The following is a 14,498-nucleotide window of genomic DNA, read 5'->3' as shown; positions in this document are numbered from 1 at the left end:
TGAATCATGTTTCATATGAAGTTACTACAGATAATTGTGTCTTTAATGGGGCATTAGAGACATCCCTTTTTGGCACACCTAGTTCTCCTCCATAGAAAAAAGAGGATTCCACACACTTTATTCCTTTGTTTCTGTGTATATGTTTATTTTTCTTATTATTCCACTTTTGTTTTACGTATTTTTTGGGAACATCCTGATCATATTCAATCTTTCATCATATTTACATCAGCGACAAAATTACATTTCTATCCAATGCTTTTCGGGCGTGTCCATGTCGCCCTTCATCAGGGAATCAACACTATAAACAAAAAATAATTACAATCATGAGTAGAGATGTCTTATATTTATGTTGTGTTCAACTGTGTCAAATTACTCGCTACACCAATGTGTGTCTGGTTTACTTTACCTCCTTCACCTTATTTGCCCGTGCTACCTAGTCCACTGCTGTCATAAGTAATGCCACTTACGTGTCGCTGTAATCAACCTTCAAGTGAATCACTGTAACAAAGAGTCCATATAACAAAACATCAATAAGATCTCTAAGGAAACCAGCTTGGTTTAGTGCTTTCCTCCACAGATAAAACTACCATAATCTCCTGATTATGAAACTGACCTGATCCGTACTTTATCGGCGTCTTAACTCGTTCTTCACCACATTCAACACTCCTCCATTCCGATCGGTTGTTATGGTTACTAATAATCCGCTCTCCTATAGGCTGAAGTTCCGGTCATGTGATCACGGAACTAGACAAACTATTTCGCTTAAACTAATGTTGTGTATCAGGCAACATATCTATCTCCTCTCAAGGTTCTTACAAAGAGCAAAACATATTTGAACACTGAAGAATAACTAAACATAACTAAATTAAAACCACAGCTTAACATTACCAATCTTTGAAAAAATATTTGGAAAAAAATACCTATTCTGTACAAGCAGATTACATGGGAACCAAACCCCCTCTTTCTCTGAACTAAAAGCGTCCTCGATTAAATCGGTGTGCTATGGTGTTTGTGATATAATACAAGTGAACAATAGTTACATGGTGAATACGTGATGGACTCATGATTAAAGATAATAATAAATAGTGTACATTTAACTTCGCAGGTTTCCTTTCCAGCACAAGGAGACAACAGGAAAAGCTTCCAGTCTATTTATAGATAACATGATAGTTCACTTCGTTCATTGAGCCCGTTCAGGCTCTGCGTGCCCAGTTTGTGTATCCAAAAGTTCATTCGCTGCTGCATAAATTTGGTGTTGTCTCTTCCTTCTGTTATTTCAACAGTCTCCAATACCATGTATTTTAATTGCGAGATGTTGTGCTGCGCCTCCATGAAATGGGTAGCCACTGAAGATTTGATATTTTTCATCCTTATGTTAGACTTATGTTCTGTCAATCTTGTCTTTATACTTCTTTCTGTCTTCCCAATGTATAATTTTCCGCATGGACATTTTAATGCGTATATTACATTTTTGGAATTACAAGTCGCATTGACTCTCACTTTGATCTCTTTTCCTTTCATTGGGTGGTTTATCACATTACCTCTGATGATGCTGTTGCAATTTCCACAGCTTAGACATGGTTTTGTACCCTTATACTCTTTGGTTAGAGGTTGATGATGTTTAAAATAACTCCCAAATTTTGGGCTCTGGTGTGAGCGAAAATAGGAATTTGATCAAACGATTTTTGAAAATCTGGTTCCAGCTTAAGCATTTTCCAATGTTTGATAATTATTTTTTTTAAATTGTGACTTTGTGTTGAATATTTAGATACCGCTACTATTCGAGCTTCCTAATTTTTTTTGTAGGTTTCAAAAGTTCTTTCCTGTCTATGGCGTCCACTCTTTTTTTGGTGTTATCTATGATTTCTTTGGGATACCCTCTATTCATAAATCTCATTGACATTTCTTCCAATGTGGTGTCTACTTTAGTGCTGTCCGATGTGATTCTTTTGGCCCTGGTCATCTGTGAGTAGGGTAAATGTTTTTTTAAACTTGGTTGGTGAAAGCTAGCAAAATGCAACATATTGTTTCTGTCTGTTTCTTTTCGGTACATGCTTGTTTCAAATCCTTCATTTGTGATGGTTATCCTCACATTCAAAAAGGTTACCGTAGATTCTGAGATATCCCAAGTAAGTTGTATACGACTGTCTTCTTCGTTAAACTCACACAGAGCTTGTTCCAATAGGTCTTTTGAAGATTTCCAAATAATGAAAATATCATCAATGAATTTTAGGTTTTCATTCCATATTGATTTTGAGAACAAATTGGTTTCTTCATAGTCCTGCATAAAGATATTGGCGTATACCGGCGCCGCCGAATTTCCCATGGCTGTTACTGTGAGTTGTTGATACCATAGGTCCCCGTATCTGAAGTAACTCTGATACAGAGTGAAAGTCTTGAGTTCCATAAGGAATACCTGTAGTTTGTGGTTCAAATCAGTGTTCAATAAAGCTTTCTCTATTGCTTCCATGCCTAGGTGATGTGGTATTGACGTGTACAGAGAGCGCACGTCTGCTGTACACATGATGATTGGTTCCTCCGTGTTTATGATGATTTTGTCCAGTTTCAACCAAAAATCCGTAGTATCTTTGACATACGTTCTCATATTTTTCACTGTGGGTTGAAGATGTTTATCAATAAGTTGACCAATGGGTTCATGAAAACTTCCTCAGTTCTAAACAATTGGCCGAAGTGGTGGATCCGTCAAGTTCTTATGAATTTTTGGTATCATGTAAAATACCGGACTTTTTGGATTTGGTTTTGTTAGAAAGTTCTTGGTTTTGGTGTTGATGGTGCCCATTTCGTGTGCTCTGTTAATGATGTTTCCTAGTATTTTTGAGAATTCCGCTGTGGGATTTCCATTTAGTTGCAAATAGGTGTTTACGTCTGAGATGTGCTCCAAGACCTTCTTCTCATACATAGAATTGTTCATAATTACTAGGGCGCCTCCCTTGTCTGCTTTGGTGAACCTTAAGTTTGTGTTGGTAGCCAATTTTCTCAAACAATCCAAATCCTTTTGGGTCATATTTCTTTTTATGCTTTTATCACACTTTAATTGGGTTAGGTTTTGTTTTACCATTTTTTCAAAAAGATCCAGAGTTTTGTGGCTCACTGGTGCTTGAAAAGTACTGGTAGCTCGTAATCCACACAATTGATCATCCGGCTCTTTATCTGGTTGAGGAAGAATGTTATCAAAAAAATGGCGAAGTCTTAATTTCCGCATGAGCTTGAAAAAACTCACTTCTAGTTCCAATGTATCTGTATTGGTTGTCGGTACAAATTAAGTCCCTCTCTGTAACAGGTTGAGTTCATGTTTGTTCGGTTGGTAGTCACTAATGTTAATAACCAATTGGTTTACGTTTGTGTCTTTTTCTTGTCCTTGTCTTTCCTCGGTATTGTGGTACTCCTCGTGTTCGGGTGTTCCTTCTCTTTGTCTTTTTCTTTTGTTTTGTCCTCTCCGGGGTCGCCTTTTTGGGCTTGGCCTTGTTCTAAAAAAGGATTAACTGTTGTTGGAATACTAGTAGTTGGTTGTTCCATTTGTGCGTCATCTTGTGTCCTTCCTTCTGATTGAGATCTTGGCCCTGTCTGGGCTTGTTCTCGTTGTTTCGAACTTGGCTGTGGTCTTTGGGTTCTCTGTGAAGTATCGCTTCCTGTGGATGATGTATCTGTGTTAGGTGAATATGGACGATTTCTTCTCTTTTGGGCGTGGATGTCGGCCCATGTGTATACTTCCCCTAACTTATAGTCAAGGGTATCCCTTTTGAATTTTCTTATTTTTCTTTCATTAATGTTCTTTGTATGTTTTTCCATTTGATCTTTTATGTCTCTTAATGTTTGCGATAGTTCTTCCTCAGTTAACATATTTGATAAGTCCATTGAAACCTCAGCAATTTCTTTTGTTAGGTCTTCTAGTATTCCTGATAGTTCCTCTATTATTAGTAAAATAAAATCCAGAGAACATTTATTAAGAATTGCAAACCACTTGTCCTGGAATTGCTTAGAATTTTTGCAAAGCGAAGGTTTTAGGGAGATTCTTAGGCCTCTCGGTATGCGCTGGGCTCGGTGATATTTAATAAGTGTGCTTGCGTGAAGCTTTTGATTGATTTGTCTCTTAGTTAAATAGATTAGTTGTCTAACATTTTGTTCCTTATTCCGGGTAGAGGATTCCTGCGAGAGTTCTTCCCTTATTAAGGCATAAGTTAAATGTACACTATTTATTATTATGTTTAATCATGAGTCCATCACGTATTCACCATGTAACTATTGTTCACTTGTATTATATCACAAACACCATAGCACACCCATTTAATCAAGGACGCTTTTAGTTCAGAGAAAGGAGGGGGTTCGGTTCCCATGTAATCGGCTTGTACAGAATAGGTATTTTTTTCCAAATATTTTTTCAAAGATTGGTAATGCTAAGCTGTGGTTTTAATTTAGTTATGTTTAGTTATGTTTAGTTATTCTTCAGTGTTCGAATATTTTTTGCTCTTTGTAAGAACCTTGAGAGGAGATAGATATGTTGCCTGATACACCACATTAGTTTAAGCGAAGTATTTTGTCTAGTTCCGTGATCACATGACCGGAACTTCAGCCTATAGGAGAGCGGATTATTAGTAACCATAACAACCGATCGGAATGGAGGAGTGTTGAATGTGGTGAAGAACGAGTTAAGACGCCGATAAAGTATGGATCAGGTCAGTCTCATAATCAGGAGGTTATGGTAGTTTTATCTGTGGAGGAAAGCGCTAAACCAAGCTGGTTTCCTTAGAGATCTTATTGATTTTTTGTTATATGGACTCTTTGTTTCAGTGATTCACTTGAAGGTTGATTACAGCGACACGTAAGTGGCATTACTTATGACAACAGTGGACTAGGTAGCACGGGCAAATAAGGTGAAGGAGGTGAAGTAAACCAGACACACATTGGTGTAGCGAGTAATTTGACACAGTTGAACACAACATAAATATAACACACATCTACTCATGATTGTAATTATTTTTTGTTTATAGTGTTGATTCCCTGATGAAGGGCGACATGGACACGCCCGAAATGCATTGGATAGAAATGTAATTTTGTCGCTGATGTAAATATGATGAAAGATTGAATATGATCAGGATGTTCCCAAAAAATACGTAAAATAAAAGTGGAATAATAAGAAAAATAAACATATACACAGAAACAAAGGAATAAAGTGTGTGGAATCCTCTTTTTTCTATGGAGGAGAACTAGGTGTGCCCAAAGGGATGTCTCTAATGCCCCATTAAAGACACAAATGTGGATCTATTAATCAGGCGACCAGGGACGTTGGCCGCCACCCACGGAGCACCCAAAACGGATAAAAACAATTGTAGAAATAAAGCTGTGCACTTATCCCTCTCTTCAAATATTCAAGTTACTACAGATATGACATGAACAAAAGTGTGATTAAATGTATGTGCCTTTGAGCTTCTGACTCAAGAGCATTAATTTCGTTGTATAAATAACTGAGACGATTAGCGTCATCCATTCACGCTGTGCTCCGTCTTCAGCGAGTGATGCAAGCCATGAGCCTTGAATAGGAAAAGCAACTAGGAAATGTATAGTTTTTAGACCCGGCCTAGTTAACAAAAAATATTGCATTTCATTTAGGTCAATTTGCAAGTAGAGGGCGGGTTCTCTTTGGGGCTGAGAGAAATGCTCTAGGTGACCAGTTGAATTACATATAGGGCTTGCCTGCTCATGACTTTGGTAGAAAAGTGACTCGAATAGTGACAGGCCATACATTTTTTAAAGTGTCGGGGTTTGTGTAATATTCTGTGATGCCCATTTTGGCGAAAGTCTCTTTGACATACCTTAACCAGATTATATCTAAGTTATTTTTCCGCTTCATACAATCTGCCAGTAATGTCCTACAGAGGGCGATCTCTGGATTCTTCCAAGTTTTTATCCAGAGCAACAGTGGTTGTAATGCAATATAGTATTTCAGATAACTCAAACCAACTTCCTCATGACAAAAAGAAACAGAGGAGCTCTGCGGCACTGAGAGAAGTCTTCTTAAAAACATATTATCTATTATTTGAAGTGATTTGCAATTCACGTATCCCCAAACCGCAGCCCCCAAAGTTACCACTGAAAGGCTTTTACTCTTGTTAATACATACAGTCTCTTTAGCTGGCTTGTGACCCAATCTTTTAGCAAATCTAAAAATGTCATCAATGAATTTCAGAAATTTCAGGGTGCTGATATTTAAAGCTTGCTTCCAATTAAAATCAACATCAAATGGTACCCCTAGGTAAGTAAAATGCGGAACGTTCTTAATTTCTTTACCCCCAATAGAAATGTCCTCTTTTTGGATTTTTTGGGTCCACGTTTCATTATAAATGATTTAGTGCGATTAACTTTTAGCCCCAGATCATTCATAAAAACGTTAAAAGAATCAAACAGTATTTGTGGGACATTTTAGTTATCAGGACAGCGTTGTCAGCATACAGTACTACGGAGATTTGCACAAGTTAAATCTTGGGGTGTCCTTCCCCACCTTACATAGTTGGTCTCCCAGACCGTTACTATATAATAGAAAGAGGAAAGGGGTCAGCCCTGGACACTGCGTTAACCCTATATCGCAGGGGGAATTCTTCAGTCAAATGTCCCTTACTACTATAGAGTGCTGAGTTGTGTTCATGAAGCCTGCTGTGCAAGTGATAATTGCTCCATCAATCCTCATTTGTAAAATTATGGAACATAATTTACTCCAAGTCACTGTGTCGAAAGCACAAGTTAGGTCCATAAAGAATAGATGAACACAGCCCTTTTGTGCTTTGGTATACTTTTGGACAATTAGTGCCAGATTTAATGTTTGTTCCACAGTTCCAAGTCCTGGCTGGAATCCAAACTGATAGATCAAGAGCGCCTGATGTTCGTGCGCCCAAAGTTCTAATTTGGACAATATTTCCCTGCCTAAGATTTTTACTGAACTGTCGAGTAGGGAAATTGGAGGTTGGGTTGCATCCCCTTTTTAAAAAGCGGAACTATAATGGATTCTTTGCCAGTTCTTGACTACTGGGCCCACTATTGCAGCCTATAGGACATTTGTCATCAAAGGGGCCCAAAAATCTGGTAGATACTTGTATAGGTCAACCGCATTCTGTCTGGCTCAGGACTTTCTCTGGGAGACTATTCTCTATAGCCAACAGTACATCACCCACCTCTATTGGATTACTTAGGGCCTCAACAAATCTTTTATCACAAGGGGTTTTTAGGGCACAAGATTTATTTACTATCCTTGGTTTCAGGGAAACGTTTTCTGAAAAATGATTTACCCAGGCTTCAGCTGGGACTATGGTATCTAATTTGGGCATTTTATCTCTAGACGTAGGGATTAACTTTACCACCTACTAAAAAGCATGCGAGACTTGAAGCAATTTTTAGATCTTCCCAGGCCTTATCCTTCAAGTACCGTTTCCTTTCTCCAATTACCTTTTTATAATCTTTCCTGACTTTTGTTATTTAATCCTTATTCCTCTGAGTCTTTTTTAAGGCAGACTGTAAAATTAAGTAAATAACTCCATTGAGAAATCCTTTGTAGAAAGAAGTAAGTTTAATCCAGAGAATAAAAAGTCCAATCCATCAAGTAGCAGGAGTCACTTGCAACTGACTCTTCTTCACAACCATGTAAGATTCCATCTCCATGGTGCTAATCAAAGGGAAACATAAGCAAGCATAGAACATACATTGGAAAACATGGAAAACATAAAGGCAATTGAGAATTATAAATTGAGCACTATATTACATACCTTCCTTCCATAATAACAAAGCTTATTTATCCATTACAAAGTCCTTGAATTTCATAGGTATTGTTTTCGTTCTTGCACTTCTCTCCCTTAGATGACTAGTTGGGGGAATAGACGCATCACAGGATGGTTTAGTAAGGGAATCCTTCTTCAAGAGAGAAGTGTTTTTGTTCAGTCTTATTTGCATTGGTCAACACTTTGATAACGTTATGAGGTTTACAAAAAAAACAGATGCCTATCGTCCAAAAGGGGCTTTGATCATCACTAAGTCACCAACTCTTACAACAATAGTTTTGACTGCTTTCCTGACATCATACCTTTGTTTGTGTGCCACCACTTTATCTTGTTCTTTATGCTTCCAAAGATCATCTAAGGATACATTTTCCTTCTTAGATTCAATATCATTGACCCAGAAAGGCACCACAAGAGTGCTGGGATGTCTTCCCTTAAGAAGATCAAAAGGGGTACATCCAGTCGTTGCACGTGGAAAGAACCTATAAACCTCACCATTTTTGTTTGCTTCTTTCTTCCAATCCAGCCCATTCTGTTTTGACATTGAAATTGACTCTTTAAGTACACGAACAAAGCGTTCCACCATACCATTAGTTTCCGGATGATAAAGTGAACAGTGTTTGTGTTTTATAGAACACTTTTGCTAAAAATTTTCCATTTCATCCTACACAAATTGTACACCATTGTCATTCAATAAAAATCCAGGTAGGCCTTCTCACGCAAAGATTGCTTTAAGGATAGAAATAACATGCTTAGAACCAATGCATTTTGTAAATTTGATTTCTGGCCATGGTACATGTCAATTAAAATAAACACATATGTTTCACACCCATCACCAGTGACTGGACCTAATATGTCTAAGGCTAATTCTTGTCAAGGACCTTAAGGACGCTCCCTGATGGCCATGGGTTGGACCCTAAGTTTAAGACGTTTTTCACTTAGGGTACAAGGTATGCACGCTCTAATAGATTGTTCAACCTGAAAATCAATGCCTGGCCACCAGTAATTAAGTCTCAGTCTTTCTTTAGTTTTAAACATGCCCTAGTGACCACTGTGAGCCAGCTCTATTAAGTCCACTCGGAACACCAAAGGAGGAATTAATTTATTAACCCCTGAAGATGAGACCATCAACTTCAGACAATTAATTTCTAACATTCCAAAATGTATCCAAATCACCATCAACCTTTTTATTCCACCCTTTTTTAATTAAAAAAGACAGTTATTTAAGAACTTCATCATTCTTGCACTCTTCTCTCAACCTTTCTTCTTTTATCCCATCATGTTCAATGCTACACACGTCATCCTCGATGTTGAATTCATCCTCATTGGAGCATACAAGTCTTGAAAGAGTATCTGCAATGCAGTTTCTCGCACTGTGTAAATACTCTACATCAAAATTATAGGGGTGGAGAGCCACAACCCATTTAGATATTCTGCTAGAAATAGCATCAATACATTTTTTGTTAAATACTTCACATAAGGGTTTGTGATCTGTCCTTACACTAAATGTAGTGCCCCAAAGCACATTTTTTAATGTCTTTGTGGCCCAATGTACTGCCAGCGCTTCTCTTTCAATTACAGAGTATCTAAGTTGTGCCCCTTTCAGACTCCTGGAAAGAAACAAAATCACATTAACCTCATCACCTTTTTTTTTTTATTATTTGAGAATATTCTGGTACAAAGGAGAAAAAACAAATTCATTAAATAATTCATACTTTACATGTCTCCATACTATTATATCAATCTATGCTCAGATATATAATATCGTCATGTATTCATACAGTACCAATGTGCGTTATACCGATAAACAATCTTAAGTGGTGTAGTTGTACCAATGTACATACAATGATTAAAATCATTGAAATCTGCTTTTAAATTCATATTTGTAAGTCTCTCTAGTTATTTAGCGGAGCCCAAATCTTACAGCCCATCTCACGCATTTTCCAGCCCTTACACTCATACAGGGAGGATTCGATGTTATGTATCCCCATAAGTCTGGTTAACCATACCTGCACAGAAGGTGCAGATGTGTCCTTACAGCCTGAAGATATAAGGATACGTAGGACTGCAACACATATAAACACAAAAGCTTCAATCTCCTTTTGAAGCTTCAGCTTACTATTGCTGCCTAGTATCATTAATGTAGGGGATATGTTGATCTTCAGGGCTAGTAATCCTTCCAGAAATGCCTTGATTTCCCTGAAAACTGGATTTAATTTTTCACAATCATGAAACATATGTAGTAGGTGGGCTGGCCCTTTCAAGCACCTTTGGCATTTGTTGTCTTCCCTTTTGCCCCACTTAAACAATTTATCTGGCATATAGTATAAATGATATAACGTCTTAAAGTGTTGGGCTCTTAAATTCGAGGAGCGGAGTATTTTTTTTATCTAAGTGTAAAGCTTTATCCAGATCCACATCTGGGTTGCCCAGTTTCTGAGCCCAGGAGACCTCACATTTCTCAATGTCATCCTGTATACCACTCATTAAGATCCCATAAATCTCTCTAACCCTTCTGCCTCCCTTTAACAGATAATCCAGTAGATTGCTTCTGTTTCCAAGAGATATCCGAGGTCTCGTGGCCTTTAACGTCTGGGGTAAGCATGAGCGAATTTTGCGGATCTCGCGTTCGCGAATTTTGCGGATTTGCGGATTCGCAATCCGCAAAATCCGCGAATTCCCGCGAATTTGCGGATTTTTTTTTTTTTGTGTTCGCCCGTGTTTCTGCCAGTTCGCGAGGGTTTTTACAATTTCGCAATTTGCGAACTTACCTGTCGGGTCGCAAGTTTTGCGAACTTGTTGTTTCTACGTGTCCAACCTGTTTGGGACACTCTTCTTCATCACTGCCACTCTCTGTCACCACTGCCACTCTCTGACTACTCATGCCACCCTCTGGCCCACCCATGCCACCCTCTGTTTCATCACCACACCCTCTGGTTGTCCAGTGTACATTATTTTCGGCAAAGCAAAGCACACCTTCCCTGCCTCAAGTGACCTGAATTAATTTGGGGCTGATTAATGTGTCACAGAATATTTTTTTAGCTGGCACCTGCTTCCTTAGTGCGCCCTGATTAGTGATCTTTTGCACTTGCTAAGTGCTTTCATTGTTGCAAAATTAGTTACAACACCTGCCCTGCCCCAACTGACAATAATGAATTAGGGGCTGATTAATGGATTTTAACTTCCAGCCTGGCTCCTGCTTGTCTCCCTTAGCTGTAATTCATGACCTTTGTGGCATATGTGTAACTATTCTGAGGTTCAGAGCAGGGTCACATAATAGTTTCAACTGGCAACTGAACTCTGGAGGGGCCCCTCAGGAAGCACTACAGGAAATGGCTACTAATGATGTGCCTGAACTTTTGAACCTGGTAAGTAGTTACTTTCAGTTTTGCTTAGATCGTATTTCTGCAATTTCGCACCTATTCGCGGGGCGGGAACTCACGCGAACAGTGCGAGCAGTGCGAGCAAAATCCGCTGCTCGCGGATTTGCGGATTTTGCAGGAAATTCGCAAATCTCGCGGATTGCGGATTTCCCGAAAATCCGCAAAATCCGCGAGCGGAACGGATTTTCCGCCCATGCCTAGTCTGGGGTACCTGTACATATTTAAACCTTTGATTATTAGAGATGCCGAATCTATGTTGGATTATTTCAAAACTCAGAATTACATTATTCTCCATGATGTCTCCGACTGTTCTAATGCCCAGCTGCTCCCAGTGTCTCCACATTCCATCGCTACAAAGTTGTCGAAAGGTCCCAGATTGCCACAGTGGTATATAGCGATTAATTTTAGGGATTAACAATAGCTTTTGCACCGATTTCCAAACCTCCCAAGCACTACGTATGACCTTGTATCGAGTTTTCTTAAAATAACGTTGGTCTGTTTTCCTAAGTAATAATCCCACCTCCTCCCTGCCCAGCAATAGTTCATATATAGAGGGGGGGTTTTGGTTCCTTACGGGCATGTCGGCCCCTCCAGTGATTGAGTCGAATAGTACTGCCATCTGAGAAAGCAAGCAGGCCCAATGATAAAACCTAATATTAGGTATTCCCAGCCCACCCTGTTCCTGGGGTAGGGACATGAATTTCAGAGACCCCCTTGTCTTGCCATATTGCCATATAAAATTCATGAAGATTGTTTCCATTGATTTTATCACTGCCTCCTCAAAAGTAAACGGTATATCTCGGAGGATATAAAGAATCTTTGGAAACATCATCATTTTTAAGACATTCGATCTACCTATAAGGGATAAATGCAGCACATCAATTCTTAAGGTCAGTGGCAATTGATTTTAGTAGTGGTGTAAAGTTTCCCCTACGATCGATTCAGTTACTGAATTAATTAGGACTCCCAGATAAACTGCAGATCCAACATATCTGGTGTTAGTTTTAGTAATGGTATTGGTGCAGATTATCTGTGTTTTACCCTCATTCAGGCGGTACCTTGAATAGCCACCGTACTTTCTAGTAATCTCAACAATTGTTCGAAAGCCACGGCGGGTTCGGAGGTAATCACTGCCAGATCGTCTGCATAAGCCAGAAGTTTAGTATCAAACCCATTAATGGTTACTGGCTTGATGTCCCTACATTCCAATAACTGCCGAACCAATGGGTCTATATATAACGCGAACAGTATAGGTGAGCAGGGACACCCTTGATGTGTCCCCCTTGTAATAACTATCTTTTCCGAACTTTCACCCATTAGCTGCACTCTAGCTGTTGGTCACTATACATAGCTTTGAGGGCATTCAGGTTTTTTGGGCCAAACCCCCTCCGAGCCAGATCTCCCCACAGATAATTCCACCTTACACAATCAAATGCCTTTTCTGCGTCGAGGAGGATCATGGCCATCCGCCCCCCGTGCCAGCATGGCAATCAAAGAGGGTGATGGCACGTTTTATATGGTCAGTTGTTCCACGGCCTGGGATGAATCCATGCTGCCAAGGGGAGACCAGACCACCAATGACCCTCCCCAGCCTCTTGGCCAAGATCTTAGCATACACCTTGGTGTCCCCATTTATAAAGGATATCGGTCTATATGAGCCGGGATTTTCTTTGGGTTTACCTTTTCTATGGAATACGACTATATTAGTCTCTTTCCATGTCTCGGGAATTCGACTAGTACATATTATTCCATTAAATAAATCTAATAGTATTGGAGCTAATTCATTTGAGAGATTCTTATAAACTTCCAACGGGATGCTATCTGGCCCTGCTGCCTTACAGGTTGCTAGCTCTTGCATTGCCTCATGAATCTCATTAACAGACACCTCTTGCTCCAGGGTTTCCTTGTCTAAATCATTGAGCTCATAACCTACTTCCTCATATTTCCACTTGTCCCATCTGGAACCCCCTCTTCCTGGTACAGTGCCTGAAAAAAGTTTTGAAATACTTTCAAGATATCTGCTGGGTCCGCATAATTACGACCATTCTCCTGTATATTTACTATTATTCTTTGTCTGATACGTAACGCCAAAGCTCTTCCTGCTTGCTCTCCTGTTTCATACATATTACATCTATGGAATGATATTCACTAGCAGCCTTCTTTGCCATCAATTTATTGATCTCTGCCTTGATAGAGCTAACTTTCTGTTGACTCTCCTTCCCGTCTTTTCCGTGCAGAATATCACTCCCATGTTCCTCCTCTGTGGCTACCAACAAACCTAACAACCCATCGTTTTCTACTATTTCCTGCTTCCTAAGCTGAGCGGCATAGTTTACTGTTTCGCCTCTCAAGGCAGCCTTAAAGGCGTCCCATACGCTGAAGTGATTAGTATCAAAGAATGCCACGGTCCATTTCCTCATATGTTCTAAGTACCCATTGTCCACTAACAACTTTCCATTGAAAGTCCATCTAGGTTGCTTCATCACAGTTATGCCCTTATCATAACTCAGTATAAGTGGACTATGGTCCAAAATTATTTTAGGTAGTTTCCTTATACTGACTTTCCTCAATTCTGATAGAGATATTAAGAAATAATCTAATTTTGGTAACTTTGATAAGGACATTAAAATTAAGTGAACCCTGGGTTACTGGGCATTTTATTTCCCCAGATGTCACCTAGTCCATGTGGACTGATCAGAGAGCTGAAAGCTTTAAATACCCGGGATTTCCGACCTGCATAGGGATCTTTATTAATAAGAGAGGCGGAGATATTTAGATCCCCACAGATGATGATGGGAGTAGGCCAACTAGTTAGTTCATTCTCTAACATATTAAATACTTCGGGGTCATCTTTGTTAGAACCATAGATTCCACAGATAGTAACATCACAGGAAAGCTCCTCCAGAGCCTATCTTCCTAATAAATCAGCCTTATTTCCTTCTATTCCTCCTAGTGAATTTTTACCCACGATTGCCACCCCTCTAATTATAGAAGTCTGGGAGGAACAGGCCAGAATATCAAACCCTCTAATGTTCAACAAATGCTTACTTTCCCATGGTATATGTATCTCCTGTAAACATAGAATATCTACCCTCATTGACCTTACAAACTGCGCCAATCTTTGTCTTTTTTTCCAATTATTTAAGCCCCCAATGTTAAGGGAACATATATTAAGTCTTGCCATTATTCATTATAACATTTCTGATTTGATTATATCTTGCCACAACCAAGTAAGCACATTTTAACAGTCTCACATTGCATAAAATAAACAAAAGGTAGTACCAGATATTCTCATTTTCTTAAGAATTTTCCTTTTCCCACCCCCCTACTCCCT

Source organism: Lissotriton vulgaris, chromosome 6, assembly GCF_964263255.1.
Source record: "Lissotriton vulgaris chromosome 6, aLisVul1.2, whole genome shotgun sequence".
Taxonomy (NCBI): Eukaryota; Metazoa; Chordata; class Amphibia; order Caudata; family Salamandridae; genus Lissotriton; species Lissotriton vulgaris.
Note: the sequence above shows the minus strand (reverse complement) of the source record.